We start from the raw sequence: 13,590 nt of genomic DNA, 5'->3' as shown, positions 1-13,590 counted from the left end.
CACACACACACACACACACACACACACACACACACACACACACACACACACACACACACACAAAATAAAATACTTCCACATGCACACACGCGCGCACACACACACACGCGCACACACACACACGCAGGTAGAGATTTACGTAAAAAACTGTACTGAAAACAGAAGTATATTGTAAACACTAACTCACTGAGAAACAACTCCCATTGTGCTTCCAAATTATATTGAAATAGAAAGAACTTGTTTCTCTGTACACTGTCCTGTAACCTTTTATTGCAGTGGGCTAAATCGGGGTCACACAGAGTGTTTCTTGGTAGTCTTAAACAAATGTACTTTGAAACAACAGTATACACTTCACACGCATGGTTATGGTGATAAAAAAAGAAGACTCCTGTACCATGTGAGATGTTGAGTTGACATGTATTCCATTTACATCCAAATATTACACTTTACATCACAGAAGACTGAAACATAACAAAATGGTTTGAAATAGAAACACTGGATTTTCATTGTTTAAAAAAACAAAATCTTTATTAATTATGAAATTATGAAAAATATTCCACCCATGAGGCCGAAGAGGGCGCTTTTAGTTCTTTAACTGCAGGAAAGGGCTAATGTATCTTTCTATTTAGTTGCAACTTTGTTGTACATATTTGTTGCACACAAAGTCAAAGCATATACAGTACAGTCCCTATTATTCACAATGGTCTCGCTGTTGATTACACATCTTAGAACCATCTATTGTCCTTCAAATTTCTAAATCATCTGTCAAAGACCTTCTGGGATTTTCCAATCGTGAGGGAGGTTTCGAATTTACTGCAACCTATTATTCATGTTGTTGCTATTCAGTCCACTGATGACCTCATGTGGGTTATTGTACCTGTGTGGGTGTGTGGGAGTGAGTGTGCGTGTGCTTGCTTGCATCCATCCAGGTGTATGTGTCATCCCTCAAGGCGGATATAAAAGGACCACTAAATCCAGACCAAAAGAGGAATAAACACACAATTGACAGATGGAGAACAACAAAGAAAGGCAACACAACAGTGTCTGTTGAGCCCTGCCTGAGACAGGGCTCAATGGAAAGGATAATGAAATACAACACAAACACTAACAGGCAGGTAGGTAGGTAGGCAACCAACCGCCAGCGACTTGGCAGGCCACCATGCTGCTTTACGACTGAGAAAAATGGAGCCTCAGACCTTCTTCCATGAGTTATCTATATCCACACCATCTCGATGCTATCAGAGGACAGGAATGTAGTTACACTGGTGGCAGACGGAAATGCCGAGGGGGAGGTAGAGGGGGAGGCTGAGGGGGAGGCTGAGGGGAGGCAGGCGAGCGGTGGTAGACAGACATAGCTAAGCGCTTAGAGCCGGGGGGCACTCTCTCTCTCTCTCTCTGGTGGCGTGTAAAAGAGTAAAGCTTTAGAAATGGCTGCAGCTTTACTGTAGCAGAGGAAGAATTGGGCTGAGGGGAGGAGGAGCAGAAAGCTGCACAGACACAGATACTGTATGACCCATTTCAAGCTGTTGCAGCTCTAGCCTGGTTCTTATCATGACAAGACTGTTCTTTCCAACCGCCATCCCACAGCATGGAGACCTTGTTCAGGTCTCCGTGACAGCTAAGAGCCAATGGAGAGCTCTCATTGGCTCTGGGCTGGACTCTGGACCCTGAAGCAGTTGGGTGTTGCATCCCTGGAGGGGTTGTTGAGTCTTGACACCTTCCCTAGGCCTCCACAGAGTGGTGAGGCTGAGTATGGGTCTAGGTTTCCTGAGACCAGCCCTCCCAGGGCTGGTCCCCCCTATCCCTTTGCTCTACCCCAGGAATGTTGCTGGATTGGGGCTGGACTCTTGCTCCCTGACACACTGACTAATGGGGCTGGGTCTGGACCGACCCGAACTCTGACCATGAAAATGGGCCCAGTGCGGCCTCCTATCTCCTGCCTGCTCCTAGTCTTGGGGCTCACTTTCCCCTTTAAAGCAAATGTTAGTTTTAAAACTAAGTTTGATAAGGCAACATGTCATGTGTGGGCCGGCCTGCCGTCCATGGAACATGAAGGAGCAGGGTTTGATGTATGTTGCCAGATGCCCAGTGCCAGATGTTACAATGTGGGTTGACGTTGTGGGTTTGGCGTGCGTCTCCGTTTCAGAGCTGGGTATGAACTAATTAATCTACTCCCCTCCCTGTTTCTACAGAAGGTCACTCAGAAAATATGTGGTTTGTCTCTGAGAAGATTGTGTGTGTGTGTGTGTGTGTGTGTGTGTGTGTGTGTGTGTGTGCGCGTGCGTGCGTGCGTGCGTGCGTGCGTGCGTGCGTGTACATACTGTATATTCTGCCTGGAGAACTGTCTGCCGATGAGGAGGCGGCCTGGTTACGGAATAAATGGAAACAAGATGTGGCGGCCCCACGCTCCTTTGAAGGTGTTCCACACCATACCTCTGAATCTTTGGAGGGTAGGAGCACTTCCATAAAAGGACTTTCTGTTTACCTTAACCTGCCAGGGTCTAGTCGCCAGATGTTTGAGGGCTTTTGCTTTCATCTCCGCTCACAAACTACATTTTTACAGCAGTTTTACATTTTATATGGGGAAAAGAATCAAGAAAAGTGATCTTGTTTTCACCCTGAAGGAGGGTAGGATAAAATGTAACATTGTTTTATTTGCCTTAGGTAGCTTGCTGAGATTGAGGGGATTTGGGGTTGGAGGAAGTGACTAAGGAGCCCATGATCTGTTCCCAGCAGCTCTACAGATGAAGATATGAAGAGACCAAGGGCTGGATCATTTAAACCTGTATCGTATTACAGTATATCAGCTTTGACAAACACAGCTACACATGTCAAACTTTCTCTCAAGGCACACTGTTATTCTACCATTCCTCTGGTATCCTTCATTAGGTGCACTTGCTGTACAAACACAAATTCATTAGACTAGATCATTCATGATATAGTAATTCTACAGACCTGTGACGCATAATGCCGAGGAAAGAGGAGTACTAGTCAGTGAGCCCTTTTTTAAAAAGAAGGCCTGATGAAAGACTTGCCCAGACGACTGACCCTCCATCCAGAGACACTTGGGTCATCACATGGCTGAGATAAAACCCTGCCAAGTAGTATCAATACAACCTACTTCCTATTTCACCCACATCGCCCCCTAGTACCAACACGTAACGCAACATGACAGATACTTATGGCTTGTGTGGTCCAAGAACAGAGAGAGTGTCTGGTCAATATCAAGTAATGACACAGGTAGAGGAAAATATGATTCATTTACAAGCTCTACTTTCAATCGATTATGTCCATAAATCAAATGCATTTTTACATGTTTTTCTAAATTGCATGTAATATGGAGCAACAACCTTGCTTAAAACCGTCCGTTCCCTGGTAGACCTGAGTGCAATGTTGAACGTTGAGAACTCAAACTTAAAACAATTTGTTATGCCTCAAAATTGCCATTCAGTGTTGAAATAGCAGCAAAGATAAATTCAGCAATTCAGATACGTCTTCATCCATTCCCTTCTTTAGCTTGCTCTTTCAGTAACTACAGATACTTTGTTTGAATGTTGAATACATTTCTAAGAAGACTGGAATAACTGATGCAGAGTCTAATATACCGGAGAAAAAAACAAACACAACATGCAAAAATGTAATAGATTTTACTGTTACAGTTCAAATGATGAAATCAGTCAATTTAAATAAATAAATTAGGCCCTATTGTAACGATGTGCAAGAGTCGGGAAGCAAGTTCAGCGAGTGAATATTTTAATAAATGAACACAATATAATACAAAATAAGAAACACGAACAACGCACAGACATGACACAGAAACAATAACGCCTGGGGAAGGAACCAAAGGGAGTAAAATATATAGGGAAGGTAATCAGGGAAGTGATGGAGTCCAGGTGAGTCTGATGACGCACAGGTACGGGTAACGATGGTGACAGGTGTGCGCCATAACGAGCAGCCATAACGAGCAGCCTCGTTGAGGGAGCACACGTGACACCTACAGTTATCAATGAATTTCACCTGTGTCACGCCCTGACCTTAGAGAGATGTTTTATTTCTCTATTTGGTTAGGTCAGGGTGTGATTTGGGGTGGGCATTCTATGTTGTCTATTTCTTTGTGTTTGGCCGAGTGTGGTTCCCAATCAGCGGCAGCTGTCTTTCATTTTCTCTGATTGGGGATCATACTTAGGCAGCCCTTTTTTCCCTCCTTCAGTGTGGGATCTTGTTTTTGTTTGAGTGCATGTAGTTTGCACGACGAAGCTTTTCGGTCATTGTATTGTTTTTTTTATTGGTGGAACATTTTAATAAAAGAATGTACGCCTACCATGCTGCACCTTGGTCTCCTTCCGACGACAAACGTTACAACATGACTAGGAAATACAGATATGCACCCCCCAAAAAATGGGCCTCACAATGGGCCTCAGGATCTCGTCACGGTATTTTTGTGCATTCAAATTGCCATCAACAAAATGGAATCGTTGTCCATAGCTTATGCCTAGCCATACCATAACCCCACCGACACCATTGGGCACTGTTCATAACTTTTACATCAGGAAACTCAAAACTTGTGTTGTGTGACAAAACTGCACATTTTAGAGTGGACTTTTATTGTCCCCAGCACAAGGTGCACCTGTGTAATGATCATGCTGTCTAATCAGGTTCTTGATATGCCACTCCTGTCAGGTGGATGGATTTTCTTGGCAAATGAGAAATGCTCACCAACAGGGATGTAAATGAATTTGTGCACAAAATTTGAGAGAAATAAGCTTTTTGTGCATATTTTTTATTTTACCTTTATTTAACTAGGCAAGTCAGTTAAGAACAAATTCTTATTTTCAATGACGGCCTAGGAACAGTGGGTTTAACGGCCTGTTCAGGGGCAGAATGACAGATTGGTACATATGGAACATTTCTGGGATCTTTTATTTCAGCTCATGAAACATGGGACCAACACTTTACATGTTGCATTTATATTTTTGTACAGTGTATTTTAAATCGGAACCTTTTTTAAAATAATTAGAAATGTACTTACTGCTTTCGTTGTTACGTTCGGAATTGCTAGTCTAAGCCCCATTGCTGTAGTTGTGGAATGGTCATTGGTGATTGTATTGATTTTCTGACCGAGTACATCAGCTGTGTTGAGATTGAGCTTATTCAATACAAGGAACAGCATAGCCCATGTATTGCACAGATTATAGTGGAACATTGTGGTGACCCACCACTAACAGCTCCAATCCATCTAGAAGTAAATTATATTGGAGAGAGTGCCATGTGCTCATGTAGGATGCTTGTTTTTAAAATGATTAATTTACAGGGATCACTTTAAAGAGTTTTTAAGTTGACAAGACTGGCTCTCAGCAATGTTTTGATGGTCGTTGATTGCAGTAAGGATGTGAAAGAAGAAGCACTCTCCAAGTAATGATATTATAGTCTTTGAGTGGTGGCCAATCAGTGGGTTTTCCATCCTGCCTGATGGGTTTCGTAAATTTCCCATCGCAGAGATAGTGATGGCTTCCCTATGTATAACAGAGGAAATTGGTTAGATTTTTCTGCCGACATGTTTCTGTTTTGTGTCTGTGATTCAGCCTCTGTGGTTTAGGCCAAGATGTTGTAGTTCATTGAATCAATAGCTCCGCTCTAAGAAAACAACCTTTCTGTTGTGATTTTAGAAACAACAGCAAGGCCTTGAGATGAGTAGTGTTTCTGTCTGCATGTGGTGCTGCTCTGCAAATAAAAAACACCACCAAGATCATGAGAATATAACATACTGATAAACACACACACACACTCTCTCTCTCTCTCTCTCTCTCTCTCTCTCTCTCTCTCTCTCTCTCTCTCTCTCTCTCTCTCTCTCTACCCCAACACCCAACACAAATAGAGAATGAATCTTATCCTGCTTTTTTGCTTTCCATTCTTTCAAATGCCACATTTCGTTCTCTCTACCCCCACCTTCACCACCACCCATCCTTCTCTCTACCCCCACCTTCACCACCACCCCTCCTTCTCTCTACCCCCACCTTTACCACCACCCATCCTTCTCTCTCCCCCACCTTCACCACCAACCGTCCTGCTCTCTACCCCCACCTTCAGCACCACCTCTCCTTCTCCCTACACCCACCTTCACCACCACCCATCCTTCTCCCTACACCCACCTTCACCACCACCCATCCTTCTCCCTACACCCACCTTCACCACCACCCCTCTTTCTTTCATATCCCACTTTCTGCCTGGATGAAAGTGACACATGCTTTTGTAAAGGCTGCTTGATTAGACACAGAGCAGCAATTGGTGGGGCCCGCGGCTGTTATCTCTCTTGTCTCTGCACCGCTGCCTCTGCTGGTGAGATTGATTCTGTTTGTTTTGGTAGAGTAGCAACATGTCTCTCTCTCCCCTCTCTTCCTTTCTCTCTTTCTCTCTCTGAGCAGATATGCACCTTCACTCCCTCGAAAAGAAAAACGTTTTTACACATGGAATGAGAGGGAGGCAGGCAGGTACAGTGCTTCCAGGAAAGATTAGACTTGGCAGAGATGTTTGTGTACTGTATGTGAGTCTTGGTGTTCCTCTGTGTCATCTGCTTTTGTTTGAAGCAGGCGGCATACACAGATCCATTCATGTGAAGATCCATTCATACACTGCATATAAACACAGCATTATACAAGCAAACACACAGACACATGCACATTGACACATTAATGGTAATCCTGTGTCGGTGTTGAAATGATTTCTCTTGTGTTTATGTGTGTATGTGTGTGTCAGAGACAGAGACAGTGTATGCAAATGTGCAGTATAGCACAGGAAAATGCCCCAATCTTAACTGAACCCATCTATGGAGATAGGTGGACTATTTTATGCTTAAGGGCAAGGATCTTTTGCTGTGCTAAATGTATGTATATCAATGCTGAATTCATGCAGAGAAATACAGACTTTCCATACCAATTGATAAAACCAGGGAATATGAGTTAGTTTTAAGGGATGGGGGGGGTGGAGATGCTTCATTTAAGGTAGCTTCGTCTTTAACTTGTGACAGCTGCTGCTAATCAAGACTCCCTGTAGAGAAGACCATCTGTCCAGCCCTTCTCTGACTCTTCTAATAATCATTAAAACACTAGTCTCTGCCCATACAGCTCGGTGCAGCTAGCGTGGGAAAAGAGAGAAGCGTTCCTCTTTGAATCAGATTACACACACACACCCAGTGTCTCTCATTAGATGTGCCACCGGGGCATTGATTCTGTAGTGACCACAGCGTTACCCAGAGGCCACAGTCTCTTTGCTCTACAGGGGGTCAACAAGCCATTTGAGTTGGGGACCTGTCAGTGTGTAGACAATGCCCGGCCAGTCAGCAAAACGATGATGAAAAGAAAGGAGGATAGACGTCATATCTGTCTGGCTTCAGCGTCTCGTCAACATCCCCTTAACATGTGATTATTTCAACGTGTACATACAGTGGGTTCGAAATTACTTACACCCTGGATAAAGATGAGCAATAATGACTGTATAAAATAAACAATTTAAATACTGAGCTACAGTAGATTGTATGCTCAACAAACGTGGGAAATTATATAATTTTATGCTAATGCAAACAAAATCTCTTTCTCTGACCAATTCTATTGGTATAATTTAAAAACAAATTTGGCATACAATATAGCTCGGTATTTGAATTATTTATTTTATACAGTCATTATTGCTAATCTTTATCAAGGGTGTTAATAATTTCAGACCCCACTGTATAAGCCTATGATACTCCCTCTACATGACAAAAACATACAACCACACACAAACCCATACAAATTGTGTGGACATGTAAATTGGACAGAGAGAGGAACATATTTTTCTGTGTGGGTGGTTGTGTGTTTGTGTGTGTGTTTGATGTAGCAGTAGCTGACAGGCTGTGTCCATGGTGTCTGTGGCGTGTTCAGTCGTCATCGCACAAAAAGCATAGCAGCTGCTCAACACTAATTGTGTGCCTCAGGTGAGTTGGCAGCTGATGTTTTTTTCACCAGACACCTGAATAGTGAGAATACATTAGAGAAAAAACTCAAGCTTTTCAGATGCAAGGAAATGTCCTTTTGAGAAAAAAGAGCTAAAAAGAACCACAGAGTTGATCTGGACTGGATGACCTTGAATATGAACAGTTTTCATACACCTGTACACCTGTACAAGCACGACTCCAACACCATCATTAAGTTTGCCGAGTGGTAGGCCTGATCACCGACAACCATAAGACAGCCTATAGGGAGGAGATCAGAGACCTGGCAGAGTGGTGCCAGGATAACAACCTCTCCCGTGATCAAGACAAAGGAGATGATTGTGGACTACAGGAAAGGAGGACCGAGCACGCCCCCATTTTCATTGACGGGGCTGTAGTGGAGTTTCAAATTCCTTGGTGTCCACATCACCAATGAACTATCATGGTCCAAAAACACCAAGACACGACAACAATTATTCCCTCTCAGGAGACTGAAAAGATTTGGCATTGGTCCTCAGATCCTCAAAAAGTTCTACAGCTGCACCATTGAGAGCATCCTGCCTGACTGGTTGCATCACCGCCAGGTATGGGAACTGCTCGGCCTCTGACAGCAAGGCACTACAGAGGGTAGTGCATACAGCCCAGTACATCACTGGGGCCAAGCTTCTTGCCATCCAGGACCTCTATACCAGGCGGTGTCAGAGGACTCCAGACACCCTAGTCATAGACTGTTCTCTCTACTAACACTGCAAGTGGTACCGGAGCGCCAAGTCTAAGTCCAAAAGGCTTCTTAACAGCTTCTACCCCAAGCCATAAGACTCCTGAACAGCTAATCAAATGGCTACCCGGACTATTTGCATTGTTTATTATCTATGAATAGTCACTTTACCTCGACCTACATGTACACGTTACCTCAATCCTATCGACTAACCTGTGCCCCCATTTCAGTAAATACTTTCTTAACACTTATTTTTCTTAAAACTGCATTGTTGGTTAAGGGCTTGTAAGTAAGCATTTCACTGTAAAGTGAATATTTGATTTGATTTACTATACTGATAGTTGTGGTCTGTTTGTCTCTAGCCAACCATATTTTTCTTTGAACTGTGTTACTCTACATGCTATAATTCTACTATGTTATATGTGTCACTCAGAGTGTGCACAACACAGGAGATTGGTGGCACCTTAATTGGGGAGGACGGACTCGTGCTGCTGGCTGGAGTGGAGTATTTGGAATGGTATCAAATAGCAATCCATTTGTTCCATTCCAGCCATTATTATGAGCCGTCCTCCCCTCAGCAGCCTCCACTGGTGCACACAGACAGACACACATCCCATTCATATTATATCACACTCAAGAAAACACAGGCAAAAAAATATAGTGACCATTTAGCAGACCAATTTTCTGTAGCAAACAAATACATTTAATCTGACAGAGCCATGTGCGTGGGAAGCAGAAATGGATAATTGCTTACTTGTTTTCAAATTACATAAAGTCAAATAAATGGCGTGCGGTAAAGACCATAATAGCTTTCTAATCGAGTTTGACCTCTTTTCCTGTGAGTGGACATAGGTGCCTGTCCTGTGTGTGTGTGTGTGTGTGTGTGTGTGTGTGTGTGTGTGTGTGTGTGTGTGTGTGTGTGTGTGTGTGTGTGTGTGTGTGTGTTTCTGTGCATGAGAGAGTTTAAGAGACTCTGAGGGAGTAATACGGTTCTGCCTTTGCTCCCCTGCTGCACTGTGGTGGGCGATGACATGGCCCGCCGGACTTTCTCCATTAGAACGCACTGACCTAATGTAATAACCATCCAGAGCTGACTCCTCCCAGACTGTGGGTACTTTATCACAGATGATAAACCCTGTTCTGGTAAGTCCAGCCAGGAGGGAGGGAGTGTGGCCAGGGGGCGTGGTAGTTATAGTGTTACCAGGGGAGCAAAGGAAGACTGAGGAGGACAGTCGTGGGGCCATCCGTCCCCATTTCTCTCTTCTCCCTATGAGATAATTCTGCTTCGGTTGTCAGGGAGTGGGAGAGAAAAAAATAGGATCAGGTTGAGAAGGCTCCAAACTGCGAGGCCGTGCTCAGGCAGCAAAAGGGAACATTTTCTGGAGGAGAGAAGGAAAAGAAGAAAGGCAAAAAAGATCGGAGACGAAGGAGTTATTTTTAGACCAGCCGTCATGACTATGCTGGACGTTTTACACAAGAGGCTTAACATACACATAGCACTTCGCAGTGTGTGAACAGCACCAGGCACACACTCTCTTGACCATATTTGGAAATACGTGCGAGCTCGATGTGACGTGCTGAGATTGTGTGCTTTGAGTGGGGTGAGAGTGTGAGTTGGGGGAGGTGGGTTTAGCAAGGTACTGTAGTTTATCCAATACATTCCAAAGGCAAGTTGGTAGTTCACCTAAGCTCCAAAATGAAAAGTTCAGCTGGCAACACTGGGCCATATCTTATGGTAACATGAGATCCAAGAAAGTAACTCTAAAAGTATTTCATCAACATCAAAATATATTTTATGGGAAAGTCTGAGTTACCATGTCATCACTTTCTCAAAATGCAAATCTTTCACCCATTTGTAATAATCAATCTACACACAATACCTCAAAATGACAAACCGAAAACAAGTTTTTAGAAATGTTCGCAAATGTATTAAAAATAAAAAACAGAAATACCTTATTTACAAGTTTTCAGACCCTTTGCTATGAGAATCGAAGTTGAGCTCAGGTGCATCCTGTTTCCATTGATCATCCTTGAGATGTTTCTACAACTATATTGTTGTCCACCTGTGGTCAATTCAATTGATTGGACATGATTTGGAAAGGCACACAGCTGTCTAATGTATATAAGGTCCCACAGCTGACAGTGCATGTCAGAAAAAACCAAGCCATGAGACAGTTCCGAGACGTGATTGTGTCGAGGCACAGATCTGGGGAAGAGTAACAAAACATTTCTGCAGCATTGAAGGTCCCCAAGAACACAATGGCCTCCATCATTCTTAAAAGGAAGAAGATTGGAACCACAAAGACCCATCCTAGAGTTGGTTTCCCGGTCTCTGAATGTCCTTGAGTGGCCCAGCCACAGCCCGGACTTGAACATCTCTGGAGAGACCTGAAAATAGCTGTGCAGCAACGTGAGACAGAGCTTGAGAGGATCTGCAGAGAAGAATGGGAGAAATCACCCAAAGACAGGTGTGCCAAGCTTTAGGCGTAGACTGACTCTAGACTGTAATTGCTGCCAAATGTGCTTCAACAAAGTACTGAGTAGAGGTCGACCGATTATGATTTTTCAACGCCGATACCGATTATTGGAGGACAAATTAAGTCGATACCGATTGATCGGACAATTTTTTTTTTGTAATAATGACAATTACAACAATACTGAATGAACACTTATTTTTAACCTAATATAATACATCAATAAAATCAATTTAGCCTGAAATAAATAATGAAATATACCTTAGACTATTGGATGTTCTTATAGGCACTTTAGTATTGCCAGTGTAACAGTATAGCTTCCGTACCTCTGCTGGCTCCTACCTGGACTCGAAGCAGGAACACAACGACAACAGCCACCCTCAAAGCAGCGTTACCCATGCAGAGCAAGGGGAACAACTACTCCAAGTATCAGAGCGAGTGACGTTTGAAACGCTATTAGCGCACACCCCGCTAAATAGCTAGCCATTTCACATCACATCGTTACACCAGCCTAATCTCGGGAGTTGATAGGCTTGAAATCATAAACAGCAGAGCTGCTGGCAAAACGCACAAAAGTGCTGTTTGAATGAATTCTTATGAGCCTGCTGCTGCCTACTACCGCTCAGACTGCTCTATCAAATCATAGACTTAATTATAACATAATAACACACAGAAATGCAAGCTTTTGGTCATTAATATGGTCGAATCTGGATACTATCATCTCGAAAACAAGACGTTTATTCTTTCAGTGAAATACGGAACCTTTCCGTATTTTATCTAACAGGTGGCATCTAAATATTCCTGTTACATTGCACAACCTTCAATGTTATGTCATAATTAAAATTCTGGCAAATTAGTTCGCAATGAGCCAGGCGGCCCAAACTGTTGCATATACCCTGACTCTGCGTGCAATGAACGCAAGAGAAGTGACACAATTTCACCTGGTTAATATTGCCTGCTAACCTGGATTTCTTTTAGCTAAATATGCAGGTTTAAAAATATATACTTCTGTGTATTGATTTTAAGAAAGGCATTGGTGTTTATGGTTAGGCACACATTGGAGCAACGGCAGTCCTTTTTCGCGAATGCACACTGCATCGATTATATGCAACGCAGGACACGCTAGATAAACTAGAAATATCATCAACCATATGTAGTTATAACTAGTGATTATGATTGATTAAGTTTAATGCTAGCTAGCAACTTACCTTGGCTTCTTACTGCATTCGCGTAACAGGTGGGCTCCTCGTGAGGCAGGCGTTGGTCTAGTTAACTGTAAGGTTGCAAGATTGAATCCCTGAGCTGACAAGGTAAAAATCTGTCGTTCTGCCCCTGAACAAGGCAGTTAACCCACCATTCCTAGGCCGTCATTGAAAATAAGAATGTGTTCTAAACAAAGATTAGAAAACAGGTGTAAAAAAATAAAAATAATAATAACAATAAAATTGGCAAAATCGATGTCCAAAATTAATCGGCCATTCCGATTAATCGGTCGACCTGTAGTACTGAGTAAAGGGTCTGAATACTTATGTAAATGTGATATTTCAGATTTAAAAAATAAATACATTTGCAAACACATAAAAAAAACAGTTTGTAATTATGGAGTATTGTGTGTAGGTTGATGAGGGGGGGAATAAAATCAATGTAATCAATTTTAGAATGATGTGGAAAAAGTCAAGGGGTCTGAATATTTTTGGAATGCACTGTATGTAGAGCAGTAAGATGCTGGACAGTGGCTGTTCTACTGCACATCCCTGAGGCCATTACACCTCTGAGGTAAACTGCCTTTACATGACTGCTAAATGAGCTGTTAAATAATATCACACTCCTCATCCCCCCAAGCAGACAGGGGATCTCTGCAAAGCCTGGACTTCTGGCGAGATGCAAAGTGTCTAGTGAGAGGTAGCATCACATCCATCTTACTGGGGATACTGCCGTGAGGCACAGTGAAAGAACGGTAGAACTTCTTAGTGCCAGATCAAAGCATTTGCATTACTGCATCAAACCGTTCACACACACAAGGGAACATATGCACACACGTGCACCTCCCCCCACTCCTGACACACTGTCTCAACATATACCATTTTTACATGTTTTACTAGGGGATTAACCCCAGTTAAAACTATGCAGATGGGCTCAGTTAAGAAAACGAACCGCTACATGGCTCTGTCGCCCTGGGTAGCTAGCTACTGAAATGTCATAGGGAAGGCTTTAGTGATTAATCTACCTCCCACTGCGCATTCTCATTTATCACAGAAAAACGGAGGACCGTGAGAACCATTCTGCATGGATCAGGAACTCACGTCCCACCAGTCTGTGCTCACTCAAAAAGTTAAATTGCCTTCAATACAACTCAAAAACAGCCCCGGGCGAGACATTTTTCACATTATGTATGTGTGTATTTTTCATTTAGTTGCTTTTTTTTTTAAGGTAGT

Source organism: Oncorhynchus nerka, linkage group LG9b, assembly GCF_034236695.1.
Source record: "Oncorhynchus nerka isolate Pitt River linkage group LG9b, Oner_Uvic_2.0, whole genome shotgun sequence".
Lineage (NCBI taxonomy): Eukaryota > Metazoa > Chordata > Actinopteri > Salmoniformes > Salmonidae > Oncorhynchus > Oncorhynchus nerka.
This window is presented reverse-complemented; position numbering follows the sequence as displayed.